The sequence below is a fragment of the Chrysemys picta genome, unplaced genomic scaffold (genome assembly GCF_011386835.1).
Source record: "Chrysemys picta bellii isolate R12L10 unplaced genomic scaffold, ASM1138683v2 scaf1480, whole genome shotgun sequence".
NCBI classification, from domain to species: Eukaryota; Metazoa; Chordata; order Testudines; family Emydidae; genus Chrysemys; species Chrysemys picta.
The window spans coordinates 3741-15000 of record NW_027054186.1 but is presented as its reverse complement, the minus strand read 5'-3'; the positions used below and the strand labels follow the sequence as shown (position 1 = coordinate 15000).

At 56.3% G+C, this 11260-nt stretch overlaps 1 long non-coding RNA gene across 1 annotated transcript; it reads left to right on the top strand.

Annotated features, from left to right (window-relative positions):
* Window positions 1-103: 103 nt before the first annotated feature.
* Window positions 104-4964, top strand: LOC135979970 (uncharacterized). The gene is made up of 3 exons (XR_010597212.1): window positions 104-2804; window positions 3265-3437; window positions 3591-4964. It is a non-coding gene; the product is annotated as an uncharacterized LOC135979970 (long non-coding RNA).
* The last annotated feature ends 6296 nt before the right edge of the window (window positions 4965-11260 follow it).

The following is an 11260-nucleotide window of genomic DNA, read 5'->3' as shown; positions in this document are numbered from 1 at the left end:
GGAGGCAGGAAGTAGCCCAGGGGCAGCCCGGGAGCTGCTGGCTGCAGAGCCCGGCGCGGCTCAGTCGGCGTGTTGAGGCTGGATCCCCGCCGACGCAGGGGCAACCAATCCTGCCCCTGCCAGCGCCTTGGGCTGGGACGCGGGGGAGGAGGGTGGGACCGCGTCCCCCTGCCACCCCACCCCGGGTGGCTGACCCCCTACATGGTGCAAGGAGGCTCTAGCCCAGGACAGGAACTGTTTGTTGGCTGGCCACCGGGGCCCCGCCCAGGCTAGAGCCAGCCCTGTCAAGTCTGTCTGTTTGCTGGCTGCCAGGGTTCCACCCAGGCCAGGGCCCGCCCTTGAAGTCTGGTTGTTTGTGGGGTGCTTGGGCCCCGCCCAGGCCTGAGCCACCCCCGATACAATGTGTTGAGGGGCTGACCACTTGAGCGACCTCAGCCCAGCAGCGCCGGCTCTACCATTTTTGCTGCCCCAAGCAAAAAAAAAAAATGCAACAACGCTCGGACTGCCAAAGCGAGCAAAAAGAAAACCAAAAAAACCCCCCAACCACTTGGACTGCTGCCACCCGAACTGCCGAAGCAGAAAAAAAACCAACAACAACGCTCGGACTGCCGCCGCCCGAACAGCTGAAGTGCAAAAAACCAAAAAAGTCGCCCGGCCTGTGCTGCCCCAAGAATGGACGGAATGCCGCCCCAGGCATGTGCTTCCTCCGCTGGTGCCTGGAGCCAGCCCCGCAGCCCAGGCCGCAGCCTGGTTGCAACAGCTGATCGCTGAGGTGGGGCGGCTGCTCCATCCCCATGCAAGAGGGCGCTAGAGTAGGCCAGAGCGGCTCCAGAGGCTGGTAGCCAATCAGAGAATGGTCAACTGAGAGCCAATCAGGGCCGAGATTAGAGCCAGCCAATCAGGGCTAAGCTAGGCCCTATATAAAGGCTGCCCAGGCGAACAGCAGGCAGTATCCCCCAAACCTTGATAGGAGAAGGTCTGTCTTCAGAGCAGGAGACCAGCATCTCCGAAAGAGCAGTGCTGGGCAGGCTCAAGGGAGCATACTACAGCTCCGGCCCAAGACCTGCCAGACTGCGGGCCCTGATAGAAAGGGCCTAGAGGGCCCAGAGGAGAAGTGGCCCAGGGACAGTTGGACAAGGGGAGAGCAGGGAGACTGCCACTAGAGGATCCCTGGGTTTGGACCCAGGATAGTTGGTGGGCCTGGGTCCCCCCGTTCCCTCTTGTACTGCAGCTGGCCATACGATGGCTGAGTCAAACTGCATCCGGCCCTTGAGACAAGGGGCTAGACTTTGCGGGTTTTGGTTGGCCACTGAGGCAGGTGCAAGGACTGTTGCTAACCTACTTCCCGCCGGAAGGAGATGAGGATGGATTAGGGGGCACTGCTGGAGGGAAGTGGCCTGAAGAAGGACACCGTCAAGCGGACTAGGCAGATTGTGCCACATGGAGAGACCAAAATGGTGGAGAAAAGAGACTTCTATTGGAGGGCCTGGGTGGCTTGGCTTGCCGAACAGCAGCGGGAGTTGTTCTGGCTGCTGTGGAGGTCGGCACCCAGACCAAACAAGAGATCCGGCACCGAGGGCGAGAGGCCAGGAACGCTGAACTACTTCGCCTGTAGGTGACAGGGACACTAAAGGAGGGAGTGTCCCTCCTGGGAGGGGGCAGAGAGGCCCCACCCAGAAAAGGCACCCCCTGTGAGAGTAACAGGGGGGCCCCCAGCTTGTTGGGTCTGTGGGGAGCCAGGGCACCTGAAGAGAGAGTGCCCCTACAGGACTCCCAAGGCCTGGGCCAGCCCAGAAGGAAGGGCTAGGGCCCCAACAAGCAGGAGTAGGGATGTGCCAGGGGGAAGACCCAGAAAGTGCTTCCATTGCCACCAATGGGGACATTTAAAGAGGCACTGCCCCCTGAGGCAGAAAGGGGGAGTGTCTGAGACAAGGGCTCGGTCAGAGACCAGCCACAGAGAAGAGGTGGTGAAGACGGAGGCCCCTAGAGAGAAAGGGGCTGGGGCAGAGAGGCCCCACCGAAATGAGGGAACCCACATAGGAGCCAGGAGGGCCCATGTGGGAACCCAAAGAGAAGTAGGAACCCACGTAGGACCAGGGCGTTCTACAGTGGGAACCCAGACCCTACAGGTGGGAAGCAGCTGGCTCCAGACTTTGGAGGGCCTGCGAGAGGAAAGGGATGCCCTGCAGGCCCCACTACGAAGGAAGCTGGGGTGATAGGGACCCCTTTCCTCCCCTCCCCCGTGAGCATTTTTTAAGGGGGAGGGTTTGTGGTGGGACGGCTGCCCCACCCCCATGTGAGAGGGAACTAGAGTAGGCCAGAATGGCTGTGCAAGCCGTCAGCCAATCAGGGAAGGGCCTACTGAGAGCCAATCAGGGCCGAGATTAGAGCCAGCCAATCAGGGCTAGGCTAGGCCCTATATAATGGCTGCCCAGGAGAGCAGAAGGTAGTCTGTCCCAGAATTTCATGGGAGAAGGTCTGTCTCCAGAACAGGAGACCAGCATCTCGGGCTGGGCAGTACTGCATCTGGCCATCCGGTGGCCGAGACAAATTGTAACCGGTCCTTGAGACAAGGGGCTAGACTTTGGGGGTTGCGGTTGGCCACCGAGGCAGGTGCAAGGACTGTTGCTAACCCCCGCCCCTGGAATGGGGTGAGGATGGACTAGTGGACACTGCTGGAGGCAGTGAGCAACGCGGCTCCAGATGCCAACGGAGGACAAGAGACGGATGGGACGCTGCCAGCAGAGGGCGTTCCCCAGGGACTGAGCTAATTCCCAGAGCGACCAGCGGGAGGCGCCATGCTGGTGAGTCCCAACCCCGTCAAAACCGCCCAGCCCTATTGTGGGCCCACTGCTACCCTGCAGACTGTGGTCAGGACCAGACTGGGCCAGCTGGAGTGGCCTCCCTCTGATTGGGAGAGCGAGAAGGGGAAATGGAGCTCCCTGGCACTCACAGAAACTCTCTCCCCTCTCTGTGGAGCAGGGTTCTTCCCTCTGCCCCCCAAATTCCTTCATATGGGGCAGGACCTCTTTCCTTTGCACCCACTCCCCTCTGTCTACCCCCCCTCATTCCCGCTGCGCCCAGGCAGAGCTCTCCCTGCCCCATATGGTCCAGAAAAGCCCTTGTGTCAGGGCCACAGCCCCACTGGAGCTCGGAAAGCTCCACTTTTGAGGAGGTGGGGGTGGGACAGAGGCTCAGGGCTAGCTTCACCTCCTGCCCTTTAGTCTCCCCTTGGCCCTTCTATGGGGTCTCTGGGTGTGACAGGAATAGGAGCCTCCTTCCCAGCTGTCTTCCAGGCCCTGGGATCTGGCACAGCCTCCCAGACGGGCGCTTCCTGTAGCTGAGCCACGTCAGGGAGCAGTGGGGACAGGTCACCTCGTCCCAGCAATGCCGGCTCTCAAAGAGGCTTAGATGGAAGACCCCAGGCCCTCATGGAGGTAAGAGCCATTTACTTCTTGGGGCGTGTGGGTCTCTTGGGGGAGAAATGGCATCCCCGATGCATAGCCTGGCTGGGAGCTTTCCCTGTCCCTGGATTCCAGCCCTGGTACAGAGCCCTATTTCTCATCATGATATCCTCATTTTATTCTCAGAGGCGGTGTCCAGGATCCTGGAGACGGTTTCCTGCTGCAGGAGGTTTGAGCGGGGAGAGATCACTCACTGTCACGACCCAGGGGTCTCCAACCCAGGTCTGCAGGGTTCATGGGAGCAGCCACACTCCAACCCTCCACCTGGAAGCCTGCTGAAAATTGCTTACCTCGGACCCATGAAGTTCAGCCCCAGTTTGAGGCTCCACTCCTGAGGTCCTATTGGAGGAGTCCCAGGAAAGCTCCCTGGCCCTGCGTAAGACAGCAGCAGGAACACGAAGCTGACTGAACACCAGGCCTGCTCCCGGTTCTGGACCGTGCGCTGCCTGGTTCTGCTGCCGCTCCCCTGGCTTGATTTCCTGGCATCTGAGTTGTGGTGGTGATCGCACGTTTGTCTTTTGCTGCTGATCTTCCAGTATCCTGACCCGGCTGACTCTGCACTCCTGTCATGTGAGTGTGGACTCTGGCTCTGACCAGTAGGTCTGGCTGCCCTTGACCCAGCCGTGACATGGACTTTGATACAATTTCTCCATTGCCCCTTTCTGATCTCCAGGAAGATACACGAGTCCCTTGGCTCCCAAAGTCCCAGTTGCCCGCTATTCAAGGGCTGAGGGGTAGTGCTTGTATCGCCCCACCCCAGCTGCTTTTCCTAGGGGAATCTCCCTAGAGCAGAGGAGAAATCTGCTCTTTTCTTAGGATCAGTCCCACCCTGGCCTCAGCTCAGCTACTTTGTTTACCTGGGGTCAGGCACCACTTTTGAAGCCCTCAGCATGGGGGTGGAGGTGGGAGTAGAGGCTGGAGCTCCAGCAGTTTCCACCAAAGAACACCCCCCTGTCTTTCTATGGTCCGGCTAGGGCTCCCCATCCACCCTGGAGCTGAACAGCTGGGAGCTGATGGATTGTCCTTGGTGGGCCATGTTCTTGTGTGTGATGAGAGGGCCAGGAGCAGATGCACCACGCCTGGCCAGGACCGGGCTAAGCAACCTGTAATGCTAGGTGAGTCAAACCAGGGCCACAATACAGACACCCTGGGCATCCATGGGGACTGAATCTGGGCCCTTCACTACGAATAGCACAACTCGTTCCAACTTGAGGCATGACGCTGGTGACCCCTGCCAGCCCCTCTGAGGTGGGTCAGTATTATCCCTGTTCGCTGGGGCATAGGGATAGAAAGCAACTGGCTGCAAGGTCACACATGACGTCCCTGACAGAGGCAGGAAGGAAGCGTGGGACTGATACCAGTCGAGCTCCAACCGCTAGACTCCACCCATTTCCAAAGTCAGAGAACCCAGGAGCCCTGACTCTGACACTAGGCCTTAAATGACAAGACCAACCTCCCTCCCACTCAGGAAGCCATAGAAGGGACCATCTGCTGAGCTCCCCTTGGCAATGCTGCTGTCAGAGACCATTGCTAGTGGGTGACAAGTGCCTGAGCCCGGAACTGCTTGAGAGCCTCCTAGAGACTCGCAGGTGTTTGACTGGGACCCTCAGGGAGCCGTGGCAAGAGCCTCTCCGGCTCTAACAAAGAGTTTCTGTTCTCCTAGACAGTCAGCCCGTGAGGCCGGTTTGCAGAATGTGGAAGAGCCCTTTGGCGAGGCGTTGGAGGATTCACCATGAAGGTGGCAGCAGCGGCAGTGTCTGGGGTCCCTATGGGCCAAGCCTCAACTCCTGCCAATCCAGGCTAATCTCCCGCTGCTCTCAGTGGGGCCTGGCTTTAGCTGCTGGGCCTGTGAGCCTAGACCAGGGGTCTCAAACTCAAATGACCACGAGGGCTGCATGAGGACTAGTTCATTGGCCCGAGGGCCGCATCACTGACACCCCTCCCCCCTCGCTGCCCGAGGCCCTGCCCCCAGAGGGAGCAGGAGGGGTGTGGCAGGGTCTCAGGGCGGGAGTTGAGGTGCAGGGGTCTCAGGGCAGGGAGTTGGAGGGGTGAGGCAGGGGGTGCAGGGTGCAGTAGGGGGCTCTGGGCAGGGGGTTGGGGTGTGGGGTGCAGTAGGGGTGAGGGGTTCAGACAGGGGGCTCAGGGTAGGGAGTTAGGGTGCAGGAGGGAGTGTGTGGTAGAGGGTTGGGGTTCAGACAGGGGGCTCAGGGCAGAAGGTTGGGGTGCAGAAAGGGTGTGGGATGTGGCTGGAGGCTGAGGGCAGGGAGTTGGGGTGCAGAAGGGGGTTGAGGTGCAGTCAGGAGGTTCAGGGCAGGGAGTTGGAGGGGTGCAGCAGGGGGTTGGGGTGCAGGCAGGAGGTTCAGGGCAGGGAGCTGGGGGGGCAGGAGGGAGTGCGAGGTGTGGCTGAGGGTTGGGGTCCAGGCAGGGGGCTCACGGCAGGGGTTTGGGGTGCAGGATGGCATTGGGCTGTGGCCTGGAGCCGCTTACCTAGAGAAATAGCCCCGCAGGCCGCGTGTTGGAGACCCCTGGCCTAGGCCGAGCACTCAGGGATTTCCATCAGCCTGCTCAATGGCGAATGCAGCCACCCAAAGAAGGGAAGAAGAGTGGAAGTGAAGGAGTAAAGCTGGACCATCCGCTGAGCTGCTGCAATCAAGTGAGCAGAGCCGGGGAGAGAAGAGGGAGAACTGGAAGGTGGCTGGCGGCAGTAGGGAGGAGAAGCAGTTTGGGAGCCAGGAGAGGAGAAATAAATAGTTAATGACAAATGCTGCCGGCTCTCTCTTGTGTGCTGAAGGGTTGAAAAGGGGTCTCTTTACTATCAGGCTCAACTTTAAAATAGCTGTGTATGGGGCTGGGGGGTCTATAAAGGTAAGAGGTCACTCTAGGGGCTTGAAGTCCCAGATTCTCGGGCTATTGCCTCCTTCTACCAGCTGATCTCAACCCAGCAACTCCCTCAGGTGGTAGCAGTAGTGAGCTCTTGTCCTCCTTTTCTGGACTAGCCACCAGAAAAAGGACACGATCCATGTGGCCAAGGAAAGAGAGAGGCAGTGTTGCCTGTTACCATGGCTCTTGTGGGGGAGCACGGCAGGTTACGCTGGACTAGGTAGGAGCCACATGTCTCCAAACTTGCACCTCCCGAGGCTCTAGAGACTTCGCTCCCGATCCCAGAGCGTCCTCAGAGTCCTAAAGCACCAGATGGATCCTGGCCTCTCCCCCCACCTCAGCAGTCCAGAAAAAGTGATTTGTAGACATGTTCTGTGTCCTCTCCTGCCACACTCCCCTGTTGGCAACTAATGCAGTCACAGAGTCCAGGCTCGGTGACAGGCATTGCTCTGGGCTGGGACAAGCAGGAGGACATGAGCTGCAATGGATCCCCCTGTGCGTGGGCTGAATGGGCAACCTCTCTCCTTCCATCTCTGCTTTCCAGCCCACAGGCACTAAGGAGAAGGTGATGCACTTACACCAAAGGTGGGGGTGGGAAGAAGCAGAGTGAAGAGGAGATCAGAGCGCCATCCCATAGCATTCCTCCTAGAGTCTCTCCAACCACCACCTGGCTCCTTCCTGCCGTAGGCCGCAGCCCCTAGGTTCCACAGGGACTTTCTGAATTAACCCTCTAGAAAGCTGTCTCTGGCTTCCTACAAGCTCTCTCACGGCCCTGTCACGGGAGGTAAGGAATAAGGTCCTGCCTCCCCCAACTGCTCGGGGGAATCCTCTCCGAGAATCAGTGCAGGGCTTTATGCAGCTCAACAAACAGATCCCTTTGTGTGGTGTTGTCAAGAAGCTTCACCCCCCGCTTGGCAGCTCTTTTTAGAGCAACATTAACTCCCACAGGGATTTCTGCCCTAAATGCTCCAGGCCTGAGGGAAGGATTCTGTGGAAAACAGGCCTTTCCCTTGCTCCAATCCAGGCTCTGCTGTTCTGATGCTGCAGAGGCTTGAGGGTTCCTGGAGAGCATGCGGCAACGCCAGCAATCCCATGGGGCCTCAGCCCTCGGGACATGTTCTCTTTCTCCCCCAGCACCTTGCAGTAGAGGGAAGAAAGGGACACGGGAGATGGTGTCTCTCACTGCAGGATGGGTTATCTGTAAGCCAGGAACACCAGTGTGGACGCAGGGGAATGCTGTGCTGTGGTGTATGTGCCCTGCAGGATATCACTCGTGAAGGGAAGCAACACCGCTCTTGGCAGCGGAATCTGGGCAATAAGGAAGAGGAGATGGAAATTCTCCCTGGGGAGGGGAAATGGGGAAACCCGGGGGGACGATGGGTATGTCGCTGGTTACAGCCCACTGAGGTAGGGGAGAGAGGGTACAAAAAGTGGTGGGCAGGGAGGTGGTTCTCAAACTCTGGGTCAGGACCCCAAAGTGAGTTACAACCCCATTGTAATGGGGGTCACCAGGGCTGGCTTAGACTTGCTGGGGTCTGGGGCCAAAGCTGAAGTCCGAGCCCCCCGACTGAGGGGGAAGCCAAAGCCTGAGGGCCTCAGCCCTAGGCAGTCAAGCTCGGGTTGCAAGCCCCTTGTCTGGGGCTGAAGCCCTTGGGCTTCGATTTTGGCCTCCCCACGCAGGGTGGGGGGATTTGGGCTTTGGCTTTCCCCCCACACCCAGGGTCGGGAGGGCTCAGGCTTCGGTCCCCCCTCCTGGGGTCGTGTAGTAATTTTTGTTGTCAGAAGGGGGTCGGAGTGCAATGAAGTTTGAGAGCCCCTGCATTAGACACATCATTACCTGTTTTACGTTCTTGGTTATTGAGAACCCCGGACCTCGAATGGACAGGGATCAAGCTGCTACTGACACAGCCCAGCAGATGAACCGGTGGGGGGCTGGCACCATTCACTGAATCCAAACCAGAGAGCAGGAAATGTTTCTCCTTTTGCACCTGTCTATGACTTGTGGGAAGAAATTAGGTTAGCCCGGGGGACTTCCTACTGGGAGACAGACAGGGGCGGTCTCACGTAGCCAGGAGTAAATCGTCCTTGGCCATTTAAAAAAATTATAGATACTTTTCTAATGCAAAGTTTTGTGCCCAACTAGGAGTGACTCTATTGTGGGCCTCCTTGTGTTGGATAAAGATGAACTGATCACTGGACTGGATGTCCGTGGTTGCTCTGGGGCCAGTGATCATGACTTGACTATTCAGTAAGGACCAGTATCCTTACTGGTTTTGGAACAAATTGATAAATTAAACAGCAATAAGTCACCTGTCCTTTAAATCAGCTTCCACACCAGATGCCTGGAGGAGAGCTAATATGACACCAATGCATAAAAAAGGCTCCAGAGATGCTCCTGGCAATTACAGGCAACTAAGGCTAACTTCAGTACCAGGCAAATTGGGTGAAATTATAAAGAGCACAATTATTAGACACATAGATAAACATAATTTGTTGGGGAAGAGTGAACATGTTTTTTGTAAAGGGAAATCATGCCTCACGAATTTACTAGAATTCTTTGAGGGAGTCAACAAGCATGTAGATAAAGGTGATCCCGTGGATATAGTGTACTTAGATTTTCAGAAAACATTTGAGAAGGGACCTCCCTTGGCTCTGAAGCAAAATGGGATAAGATGGAAGGTCCTCTCTGGGATATGTAACTGGTTCAAAGGCAAGAAAGAAAGGGTCTGACTAAGTGGTCAGTTTTCAGAATGGAGAGAGGTAAATAGTGGTGTCCCCCGGGGCTCTGTACTGGGACCAGTTCTGTTCAACATACTCCTAAGTGATCTGGAAAAAGGGGTAAACAGTGAGGTGGCAACATTTGCAGCTGATACAAACCAACTCAAGTTAGTTAAGTCCAAAAGAGAGTGCAAAGTGTGACAAAGGGATCTCACCAAACTGAGTGACTGGGCAACAAAAAGGCAGATGAAATTCAATGTTGATAAATGCAAAGTAATCAATTACAACATGTCAGGGAAGATTCTAGGCATCAATGATCTGATCTTTGGGTTGATGGCGGTAAACAGATTCCCATAAGGCTCCCTCTCTCCCTCTTCCCAAGAGCCACCCTCATCCTCTCTCCCCTTTCTGTTCCCGCATCCACTGCAAACTTTCGAAGATGGATGCCTCGTGATGGCCTTCGCTCATGGGGATGTTGCCTAGTGGTCAGGGTTTCGGCCCTTTTGGGGGGAAGGGCGCAGCAGATGGTGGGGGAGCCCAGGGCCTCCCACTGGGCTCTGACCCAGGCTACTCTGGGGCAACTGTGACGTTATTGACATAAACTGGGACCGTATCGATCATTGTTGCAACCAAGGTCCTGTAGTGGCACCCAAATCTTGTATAAAGGGGGTCAAATGGGGTGTCTAGGACAAGGTTATGGTTTACTGGTTATGATCATGCTGTCTATATGTGTGTATCAGTTTTGTAGTTGAAGTTATGAATATTGGCTCTATACTGTCTGTATGGCAAACTTATGCTATGCTTCTGGGTGACATCCCAGACAAGCTGAGATTAGCTCTGCCTAGCCTGCTTGATGGCCCATTAAGGACCATCAGCTATACAATGGATCCATTGAGAGAAGACAGATACGCCTTGTAACTCAGCAAAGTATGCAGGGACTGGCCCATGTGACTCCAGACTCCATTTTGCTGTAATTTTCCACAGTAAGAACAAAGAGGTGTTCTTACACCTGGAAAAGACTATATAAGGCTGATGCCTCATCTCCATCTTGTCTTCAATCCTGCTTCGTACCTCTGGAGGAACTTTGCTACAAACTGAAGCTCTGAACAAAGGACTGAGGACCCATCCCAGCGGGGGATGTATTCCAGAGACTTGATTCGAACCTGCAGTTTATTCCATCGCTGCTGCAAGCCTGAACCAAGAACTTTGCCATTACTGTATGTAATTGATTCCATTTAACCAATTCTAACTCTCATCTCTATCTTTTTCCTTTTATGAATAAACCTTTAGATTTTAGATTCTAAAGGATCGGCAGCAGCGTGTTTTGTGGATAAGATCTGACTTGTATATTGACCTGGGTCTGGGGCTTGGTCCTTTGGGATCAGGAGAACCTTTTTCTTTTACTGGGGTATTGGTTTTCATAACCATTTGTCCCCATAACGTGTGGCCCTGGTGGTTATACTGGGAAACTGGAGTGTCTAAGGAGATTGCTTGTGAGACTTGCGGTTAGCCAGTGGGATGAGACCGAAGTCCTCCTAGTCTGGCTGGTTTGGTTTGCCTTAGAGGTGGAAAAACCCCAGCCTTGGGCTGTAACTGCCCTGTTTTAGCAATTTGTCCTGAGTTGGCACTCTCAGTTGGGTTCCGCCAAAACCGCATTGTCACAGCAACACAAGGGGGTGACCCTTCCTAGCACCCCGCTATTGTCCAAAGTTCGCAGTTTATCACAGGAAGCTCTGAAGGGTGCTTGGCAAAGGGGAGTCATGCCATGGGGCGGGGGGTTGCAGAGGAGCAAGGGGGAGTCATGTCATGGTGTCAGGGGTTGCAATGGGGGAAGGGGGAGTCATGCCATGGGGTGAAGGGTTGCAATGGGGCCGGTCCCCTCCGCTCACCTGGAGGTGAAGACCTTGGAGCAGCTGACGGAGGGGCTCAGGTCGCACATGGCCCGGTACCCGGGTCCCGCTCCCGCGAGCTCTCCACGTGCAGCGCGTACACGGAGAGCACCAGCCCCAGCGCGCACAGCACGAGCCGCAGCGCCCGCTCCCAGCCCGGCGCCGCCATCGCCTACTGCCACCACGCGCCGGGACCGGGCTCGCCCCGACTGGCCCGCGCACCTGCCAATCAGCAAACGGCTCCGGCCCATTGGCTGCCCCTTCAGGAGGTGGGATGGCGGAAGCAAGGGATTCTGGGACTTGTAGTTT